Source organism: Dreissena polymorpha, chromosome 13 (genome assembly GCF_020536995.1).
Source record: "Dreissena polymorpha isolate Duluth1 chromosome 13, UMN_Dpol_1.0, whole genome shotgun sequence".
Classification (NCBI taxonomy): domain Eukaryota; kingdom Metazoa; phylum Mollusca; class Bivalvia; order Myida; family Dreissenidae; genus Dreissena; species Dreissena polymorpha.
This window is the reverse complement of record NC_068367.1, coordinates 54154158-54165366: the sequence shown is the minus strand read 5'-3', so window position 1 is coordinate 54165366 and position 11209 is coordinate 54154158. Positions and strand designations below refer to the sequence as shown.

General features: G+C 36.1%; 1 long non-coding RNA gene across 1 annotated transcript; it reads right to left on the bottom strand.

Annotated features, from left to right (window-relative positions):
- Positions 1-3525: 3525 nt before the first annotated feature.
- Positions 3526-7474, bottom strand: LOC127855819 (uncharacterized). Its single transcript, XR_008037759.1, has 6 exons — positions 7183-7474; positions 6976-7025; positions 6244-6309; positions 5290-5967; positions 4897-4941; positions 3526-4681 (listed from the first exon to the last, which is right to left on the bottom strand). It is a non-coding gene; the product is annotated as an uncharacterized LOC127855819 (long non-coding RNA).
- Between the last annotated feature and the right edge of the window lie 3735 nt (positions 7475-11209).

The following is an 11209-nucleotide window of genomic DNA, read 5'->3' as shown; positions in this document are numbered from 1 at the left end:
CACTAAAGATTATTTTAAAATCGAATTATTGTTCTTGACTATAAATAGTCTATAGTCTTTACTAAAAGTCGAATATGGCCACAGTAAATAACACTGAAAATCGCACCATCTTTCATTTCTGAAAGTCGACTATGGCCACAGTAAATGGCTCTTAAAATGAGACCATCGTTCATTACTGCAAGTCGAATATGGCCACAGTAAATGACTCTTAAAATAACACCATCGTTCATTACTCAAAGTCGACTATGGCCACAGTAAATGACTCTTAAAATGACACCATCGTTCATTACTGCAAGTCGACTATGGCCACAGTAAATGACTCTTAAAATGACACCCATCGTTAATTACTACAAATCGACTATGGCCACAGTAAATGACTCTTAAAATGACACCCATCGTTCATTACTACAAGTCGACTATGGCCACAGTAAATGACTCTTAAAATGACACCATCGTTCATTACTGAAAGTCGACTATGGCCACAGTAAATGACTCTTAAAATGACACCATCGTTTATTTCTAAAGGTTGACTATGGCCACAGTAAATGACTCTTAAAATGACACCATCGTTCATTACTAAAAATCGACTATGGCCACGGTAAATGACTCTTATAATAACACCATCGTTCATTACTGAAAGTCGACTATGGTCACAGTAAATGACTCTTAAAATAAGACCATCGTTCATTACTGCAAGTCGACTATGGCCAAAGTAAATGACTCTTAAAATGACACCATCGTTCATTACTTCAATTCGACTATGGCCACAGTAAATGACTCATAAAATGACACCACCGTTCATTACTGGCAGTCGACTATGGCCACAGTAAATGATTATTAAAATGTCACCACTGCTCATTACTGTAAGTCGACTATGGCCACAGTAAATAACTCTTAAAATGAAACCATCGTTCATTACTGCAAGTCGACTATGGCCACAGTAAATGACTCTTAAAATGACACCATCGTTCATTACTTCAATTCGACTATGGCCACAGTAAATGACTCTTAAAATGACACCACCGTTCATTACTGGCAGTCGACTGTGGCCACAGTAAATGACTCTTAAAATGTCACTACTGCTCATTACTGCAAGTCGACTATGGCCACAGTAAATGACTCTTTAAATGACACCATCGTTCATTACTGCAAGTCGACTATGGCCACAGTAAATGCCTCTTAAAATGACACCATCGTTCATTACTGAAAGTTGACTATGGCCACAGTATATGACTCTTAAAATGACACCATTGTTCATTACTGGAAGTCGACTATGGCCACAGTATATGACTCTTAAAATAAGACCATCGTTCATTACTGCAAGTCGACTATGGCCCCAGTAAATGACTCTTAAAATGACACCATCGTCCATTTCTGCAAGTCGACTATGGCCACAGTAAATGACTCTTAAAATAAGACCATCATTCATTACTGCAAGTCGACTATGGCCACAGTAAATGACTCTTAAAATGACACCATCGTTCATTACTTAAGGTCGACTATGGCCACAGTAAATGACTCTTAAAATGACACCATCGTTCAGTACTAAAAGTCGACTATGGCCACAGTAAATGACTCTTAAAATAACACCATCGTTCATTACTGAAAGTCGACTATGGCCACAGTAAATGACTCTTAAAATGAGACCATCGTTCATTACTGCAAATCGACTATGGCCACAGTAAATGACTCTTCAAATGACACCCATCGTTCATTACTTCAATTCGACTATGGTCACAGTAAATGAATCTTAAAATGACACCACCGTTCATAACTGGCAGTCGACTATGGCCACAGTAAATGACTCTTAAAATGTCACTACTGTTCATTACTGCAAGTCGACTATTGCCACAGTAAATGACTCTTAAAATGACACCATCGTTCATAACTGCAAGTCGACTATGGCGACAGTAAATGACTCTTAAAATGAAACCACCGTTCATAACTGGAAGTCGACTATTGCCACAGTAAATGACTCTTAAAATGACACCACTGTTCATTACTGCAAGTCGACTATGGCCACAGTAAATGACTCTTAAAATAAAACCATCGTTCATTACTGCAAGTCGACTATGGTCACAGTAAATGACTCTTAAAAAAACACCATCGTTCATTACTGGAAGTCGCATATGGCCACAGTAAATGAATCTTAAAATGGAACCATCGTTCATTTCTGCAAGTCGACTATGGCAACAGTTAATGACTCTTAAAATGACACCATCGTTCATTACTGGAGGTCAACTATGGCCACAGTAAATGACTCTTAAAATAACACCATCGTTCATTACTCAAAGTCGACTATGGCCACAGTAAATGACTATTAAAATGACACCATCGTTCATTACTAAAAGTCGACTATGGCCACAGTAAATGACTCTTAAAATGACACCCATCGTTTATTATTACAAGTCGACTATGGCCACAGTAAATAACTCTTAAAATGAAACCACCGTTCATTACCAAAGGTCGACTATGGCCACAGTAAATGACTCTTAAAATGACACCATCGTTCAATACTAAAAGTCGACTATGGCCACAGTAAATGACTCTTAAAATAAGACCATCGTTCATTACTGCAAGTCGACTATGGCCACAGTAAAAGACTCTTAAAATGACACCATCGTTCATAACTAAAAGTCGACTATGGCCACAGTAAATGACTCTTAAAATGACACCATCGTTCATTACTTCCAGTCGACTATGGCCACAGTAAATGACTCTTAAAATAACACCATCGTTCATTACTGAAATTCGACTATGGCCACAGTAAATTACTCTCAAAATAAGACCATCGTTCCTTACTGCAAGTCGACTATGGCCACAGTAAATGACTCTTCAAATGACACCCATCGTTCATTACTGCTATTCGACTATGGTCACAGTAAATGAATCTTAAAATGACACCACCGTTCATTACTAAAAGTTGACTATTGGCACAGTAAATGACTCTTAAAATGACACCATCGTTCATTACTGGAAGTCGACTATAGCCACAGTAAATGAATCTTAAAATTACACCATCGTTCATTACTGCAAGTCGACTATGGCCACAGTAAATGGCTCTTAAAATGACACCATCGATTATTACTGAAAGTCGACTATGGCCACAGTAAATAACCCCAATTATCTATGTTTAAGCATTAATACGAAAATGTGAATGAGATTTTGTATAAAGACAAAGGCGCTCTTATGCCATTATAAGCATTAATACAAAATTGTGAACGAGTTTTAGGCAAACCACATAGGCGCTCTTATCCGCCATATAGCCATTAATACGGAAATATGAACGAGATTTAGTCAATATACATAGGCGCTCTTTTCCCTTGATAAGCATTAATACGGAAATATGAACGACATTTTGTTAAAACAAATAGTCTCTTTTATCATCCATATAGGCAATAAATACGGAAATTAGAACGAGATTTAATGAAAAGACAAACGCGCTCTTATCCCATTATAAGCATTTATTCAAAAGACATAGTCGCTCTGATTCGCCATATAGCCATAAATACTGAAATATGAACGAGATTTAGTCAAAAGACATAGGCGCTCTTATCAACCATATAGCCATAAATATAATACAATGTAAGAGTACTATATTTTACACTTGTATGTATAATGAATATTCCTGATTCACGTATGAGTTTGAGCGCTCATTAACCTGTTTAACCTGCCCAGTAGTTAACATTGACCGTTCCAAAGCGGTGACACCGGCTTTATTGTACTCTTTTTGTATTTTGTTTCGTTTTGTGCCGTTCTGTTTTGGCAATTCATCACCTGCCATGAATAAAGGACCACGTACGTATGTATAATACAGGGTAAGATCTTGGATCCCAAAAGGTACATGGTGCTGCTAGAAAGAAGCACGGGGGCGATTCGGAACAGAAACTGACATATTCATATAATATCCAGGTATTTTATTAATCAAATATAAACATATTGTCATTAAGAAACAAATTACCTATGGAAAAACGTATGATTGCGTCACTATACACACGCACATACGTTTGCAAATGTTTTGCTAAGATTTGCAGTAGATTAACGCTTGTTGCAAGAAAGATATTTATTTTTGCATGCATTTATTATTGCATGTAGAATACGCATTTAATCCGAATGCGCCAACTCTTGTAAGTAGACAAAATGACACCTCCATTATGATGGCTTTTTACCCCTCTAAGACAGTGAAGGAATATTATTTTGGCGATGTCCGGAGGTGTTTATCAATAATTATTTATTAAATTTCATTAAACTTAATATGAATGTGTTCAATCATACTGCGGTGCACGCGTTATTAATTTATTGCCCCTTAATAGATTGAAATTCAGGAAGGTTGTACGTCCGGAGCTATTTCACAGTACCTATTTCACGAAACTTAAAACAAATATACATCATCATTCGCCGATATTGTTTCTGTGTGGTTCTCCGTCCTTCCACTTTCAATGTCCGGAGCTGTGTGACAGTAACTATTGCATGAAAGTCTATAAAACTTAAATGTCATCATACTGCAGTGGTGCACACTTAAGTTCTGTCCGGATCGATAACTCAACAGTTAACAGTAAACCGGTGTCTGTAATGCAACGATCCCACTTTTGTCCTTACACATCTTCCGACCGTACGGTGTTGTCAGCCATGTTGAACTTTTCTGCAGGATGTTAGCGTCTTTGTGTTCACCAGGCTTTACCTTTGAAATAGATTGCAACAAAATCCAATCTGGTACGACATATTGACTAGGATTCTCACACAGTTTTTGAGTACCATGAAAGTTGTGACATTCGCTACAAGAAAACTTGCTTTTTAACATGAATATACATCTACTATCCAGAAAAATTTCTTACATGAAATTTCATGAGCACCTACAATTTCATCTGTAAAATTTATGTTCCGTGTTTTACTTACGTCTATCTGCTAGGGCGCTTGATCAATATTCTTTTATGCTCGAGCCTGCATTAAAAAACCCAAAATATTTGTGAAAATGAACTAAAAACACATCAAGTTACATAACAAGTCAAACTTTTAAAGTGTCAAAGGCTACGAAGACACTTATAAGTAATTGTTTTATTTCGATGATACGATAAACTTTTACTAATCATAAATTGCCTGTGACTAGTAATTGTATTAATGGCTTGGTTATGCTAAAACACGTTACAGATATCTCTTTAAACCATTTTGTAAAACGTAAATCCGAATGAAATTTCTATGACATTTATACGAAAAGAAAAACCTAACATGACTGCTATATTTTTTTACAAAACTGATCATTGTAGTATTAATGATATGGACAATACATACGGTGAGTTGTTGCCAGGCTATATGCTGTGAAAATACTTTTGGCCACCGTTCGTTGCAGAGCCTCTGTGGCCTCTTTATAACTACATCCAGTCGCGTGCAGTTTTATGATATGAAACAAACGATTATGAGAATATTTAACAAATTTTACATACATGTACTGTGAAATATTTTCTGTACGAATATGTAGTTTACTTTGACACCAAAGAAGAAAATAATTATTTATGACATTCGAAACCGATATACTTTTTTCAATTAATTATATAACTTTAAATTTTTGCCTTTACTATTTATATTGTTCGGACTCGCCTTTAAAAAAACCGCGTAAAAAATAAAACGGGATTCTATGTCTATTGACAGTCTAACAGGCATGTTATATGGAGATATTGTACATTTTAAGAATTTGTTCTTCCCATTAACATTTAAAATATTTACATTTGACGAATTAAATTTACACAAACACAGCGCAAGTTTATACTTTCGTGAATAAAATGTGGTTGTGCACAAAATGAACAAAATGTTACGCACTCTTATAAATAAAATCATGTTTTGAAAACGTATATATTATTGTAAGATAATACTTGTTACAAAAAATAATCAAAGACCATACTCTTTACCTCTTGCATGATCACTGAACACGCTCCCTTGACGAGGACGGATTCTGTATACGATGAAACTAGTCTGTAATTTAATATAGAAATGGTATTGGTTTTAATTTTTATAAGTTTAAGTTTAGTTTTTAACAAATGTTGATGGCAGTCTCGATCGAGCACGACCTTAGATGTATATCTTTCCACATACTAATTTTTAACCTTTACAAAATCGGTCATATGCAATATTATGTTTATTTTTCACTTTCTAAATCAATTGTAAACGGCCCAATGATTATGTTATGGCTGACTGGAATAGTTCATGAAAAAAATCAATACTCAATAAAAAAAATATAATACGAAATACCTTTTGTTCTTCTTGTAAGCTGATTTCAGCTTTTCGTTAGCTACGAGCTTTACCAAAGGGTGGTTCCTGTAAATGTCGTCATTATTGACAGTTTAAGTAAGCAATCAATTTCCCATGTTTTGTGAAATTTGTATGAAATCAAAGAAAGGGAAAGTTTTACATTGTGTATGGTACCGTTTGTCAGGAGAAATTGTGAATAAGCGAATAACACATATTTTTTCTTTACAATCGAACCTCGACTTTTATCGTTGATTGATTCAAAACATTTCGGCTCTTATCCTAAATATAAAGTGGTTATATAAATAAGGGAACACAGATAGCTTTCAATATAATTGGTATTTTGAATGCCAAGCGCTTATGCAATATACAGTTGCCATTGCTAGGCATTGTACTGTACTAAGTGCCTGTTCGTAATGCAACCGGATCATTGCTATACTTTGGTCTTTACGAATTTCTCATATAGAGTTTATCTATTTCGTTCGAAGCTCATAGAATTCGAAGTAGCTATTGACTTTGGGCAAGTAACAGACGCATCAAGACCAATTCCACAACACCGTCACACATAGGTTTCGGTGGCAAGACCGAGTTCGAATACTACGCCGTTTACAAAGCTTTTCTGCTGTTAAAGTCAGTTTTTGTAAGCATTAACGCACATTTTGAATAAGCTTAGTATATCAGTGCATTGCATTTAATTGCAGAAAAGCTACCTTATTTATGACAATTACAACTTACCCGTTTTCTGAAAAGGTATCTTGGATGTTTTTCTCCACGACAGTCAGTGCCTGAATTACATGAGGAAAAAACTGATAAAAAAGAACCAAATGATTATAGCATGTACACTGTTTCAAGAGTATGACAATACGTTAATGAAATTGTGCATTAATATTTGAATATGATAATCAATAGGCATGCAACGGAGAGTAATGTATGAATTAATACCTCTAACGTGAAAACGCAAAATCCATATCCGATGGAACTTTTTGGTGCCGCGTCTACGTTTGTAATAAATTTGCAATGGTTAAGCAACCACAAAACGTCACTGAAATATATATAAAAAAAGATCGGAATGAAATGGCGATAGAACTTCGACCAAATTCCTATGAACTTATGTGATCCAATGAAGAGTAAAATATATATGACTTTCTTTTACATTATTGTAACCACTAGAACATGTAGAAATCCTATGAAACCATTGCTCACCTGTCTTCCACCGTCGATGTGACAATGGAAAATCACGTTTTGTATGCCACAGGGACCTAGATAGCATTTAATGTTGCCATAGTCGACTTGCAGTAATGAACTGTGATGACATTTTAAGAGACATTTACTGTGGCCATAGTCGACTTGCAGTAATGAACAGTGGTGACATTTTAAGAGTCATTTACTGTGGCCATAGTCGACTTCCAGTAATAAAAAAGGATGTCATTTTAAAAGTCATTTACTGTGGCCATAGTCGACTTGCAGTAATGAACGATGGTGTCATTTTAAGATTCATTTACTGTGGCCATAGTCGACTTGCAGTAATGAACAGAGGTGACATTTTAAGAGTCATTTACTGTGGCCATAGTCGACTTGCAGTAATGTACGATGGTGTCATTTTAAGAGTCATTTACTGTGGCCATAGTCGACTTGCAGTAATGAACAGTGGTGACATTTTAAAAGTCATTTACTGTGGCCATAGTCGACTTTCAGAAATGAACAATGGTGTCTTTTTAAGAGTCATTTACTGTAGCCATAGTCGACTTTTAGTAATGACCGACGGTGTTATTTTAAGAGTCATTTACTGTGGCCAGAGTCGACTTTTAGTAATGAACAATGGTGTCATTTTAAGAGTCATTTACTGTGGCCATTGTCGACTTGTAGTAATGAACGATGGTGTCATTTTAAGGGTCATTTACTGTCGCCATAGTCGACTTGTAGCAATGAACGATGGTGTCATTTTAAGAGTCATTTACTGTAGCCATAGTCGAATTGCAGTAATGAACGATGGTGTCATTTTAAAAGTCATTTACTGTGGCCATAGTCGACTTTTAGTAATGAACGATGGTGTCATTTTAAGAGTCTTTTACTGCGGCCATAGTCGAATTGCAGTAATGAACAGTGGTGACATTTTAAGAGTCATGTACTGTGGCCATAGTCGACGTCCAGTAATGAACGGTGGTGTCATTTTAAGAGTCATTAACTGTGGCCATAGTCGAATTGCAGTAATGAACGATGGTGTAGTTTTAAGAGTAATTTACTGTGGCCATAGTCGACTTTCAGTAATGAACGATTGTGTCATTTTAAGAGTCATTTACTGTGGCCATAGTCGACTTGCAGTAATGAACGATGGTGTCATTTTAAAAGGCATTTACTGTGGCCATAGTCGACTTGCAGTGATGAACAGTGGTGACATTTTGAGAGTCATCTACTGTAGCCATAGTCGACTTTCAGAAATGAACGATAGTGTTATTTTAAGAGTCATTTACTGTGGCCATAGTCGACTTTCAGTAATGTACGATGGTGTCATTTTAAGAGGCATTTACTGTGGCCATAGTCAAATAGCAGTAATAAACGATGGTGTCATTTTAAGAGTCATTTACTGTTGCCATAGTCGACTTGCAGTAATGAACAGTGGTGACATTTTAAGAGTCATTTACTGTGGCCATAGTCGACTTGCAGTAAATTACGATGGTGTCATTTTAAGAGTCATTTACTGTAGCCATAGTCGACTTTCAGTGATGAACGATGGTTTCGTTGTAAGAGTCATTTACTGTGGCCATAGTCGACTTTTAGAAATGAACGATGGTGTTATTTTAAGAGTCATTTACTGTGGCCATAGTCGACTTCCAGTAATGAACGATGGTGTCATTTTAAGAGTCATTTACTGTGGCCATAGTCAACTTTTAGTAATGAACGGTGGTGTCATTTTAAGATTCATTTACTGTGACCATAGTCGAATAGCAGTAATGAACGATGGGTGTCATTTGAAGAGTCATTTACTGTGGCCATAGTCGACTTTCAGTAATGAACGATGGTGTTATTTTAAGAGTCATTTACTGTGGCCATAGTCGACTTTTAGTATTAAACGATGGTGTCATTTTAAGAGTAATTTACTGTGGCCATAGTCGACCTTTAGTAATGAACGGTGGTTTCATTTTAAGAGTCATTTACTGTGGCCATAGTCGACTTACAGTAATGAACGATGGTCTTATTTTAAGAGTCATATACTGTGGCCATAGTCGACTTGCAGTAATGAACGATGGTGTCATTTTAAGTGTCATTTACTGTGGCCATAGTTGACCTCCAGTAATGAACGATGATGTCATTTTAAGAGTCATTTACTGTGGCCATAGTCGACATTTAGTAATGAAGGATGGTGTCATTTTAAGAGTCATTTACTGTGGCCATAGTCGACTTGCAGTAATGAACGATGGTCTTATTTTAAGAGTCATATACTGTGGCCATAGTCGACTTCCAGTAATGAACAATGGTGTCATTTTAAGTGTCATATACTGTGGCCATAGTCAACTTTTAGTAATGAACGATGGTGTCATTTTAAGAGTCATTTACTGTGGCCATAGTCGACTTGCAGTAATGAACGATGGTGTCATTTTAAGAGTCATTTACTGTGGCCATAGTCGACTTTCAGTAATGAACGATGGTGTTATTTTAAGAGTCATTTACTATGGCCATAGTCGACTTTTAGTACTGAACGATGGTGTCATTTTAAGAGTCATTTACTGTGGCCATAGTCGACCTTTAGTAATGAACGATGGTGTCATTTTAAGAGTCATTTACTGTGGCCATAGTCGACTTGCAGTAATGAATGATGGTCTTATTTTAAGAGTCATTTACTGTGGCCATAGTCGACTTGCAGTAATGGACGATGGTGTCATTTTAAGAGTCATTTACTGGGGCCATAGTCGACTTGCAGTAATGAACGATGGTCTTATTTTAAGAGTCATATACTGTGGCCATAGTCGACTTCCAGTAATGAACAATGGTGTCATTTTAAGTGTCATATACTGTGGCCATAGTCAACTTTCAGTAATGAACGATGGTGTCATTTTAAGAATCATTTACTGTGGCCATAGTCGACTTGCAGTAATGAACGATGGTGTCATTTTAAGAGTCATTTACTGTGGCCATAGTCGACTTGCAGTAATGAGCAGTAGTGAGTCATTTACTGTAGCTATATTTGACTTGCAGTAACGAAAAATTGTTTCATTTTCAGAGTCATTCACTGTGGCCATAGTCGACTTGAAGAAATGAGCAATGTTGTCATTTTAATAGTTATTTACTGTGGCCTTAGTCGACTTGCAGTAGCGCTCATCACATGCACGCGCACTATCATGTTGCCTGATTATATATTTATTATCGATGTACATTAAACTTATAAACCATACGTGTAGTTTATTTATTTATTAAGTACACCATACACATCCATATTTGACCATTGCAGATAGAAGACTAGTACCAGTACATATAATTTCATTCGTATTTAAGAATGAAATTTATGTTATTACTATTTACTTTTTATCTTTTAGTCCTCGGACGTCTTTCTAAAACTAAATGTTTTATAACCGGTCTTTCTATTCCATAACCGGTCTTTCTCGTTTATGGCCATACAACTATTTTCCATAGCCGAAACAGCCAATCGAAACAGGGGATGAAACAGCCAATGGAATCAGGAAAATGGAAAAGAGTGTTTCCCGCCAGAAAGAGAGAGATTCCCGGATTTTTGTGCTGCAATATTACCCACCCGTAATAATCGCTCACGGTTACATTCTACCAAACCCATAAATCACAACAGAAATTTCACTTTATATACGTTGACACTATACTATTCAGTATTCGTTTAATACTTTATACATAATAGTACATATAAATACCTAATTCTTCCAACCAAGGTCGTTATAAAACGTTGAAATTTGCGTTAATAAACACATTTTCGTTAGAAATTTAATAAACATTTGATCAAGAG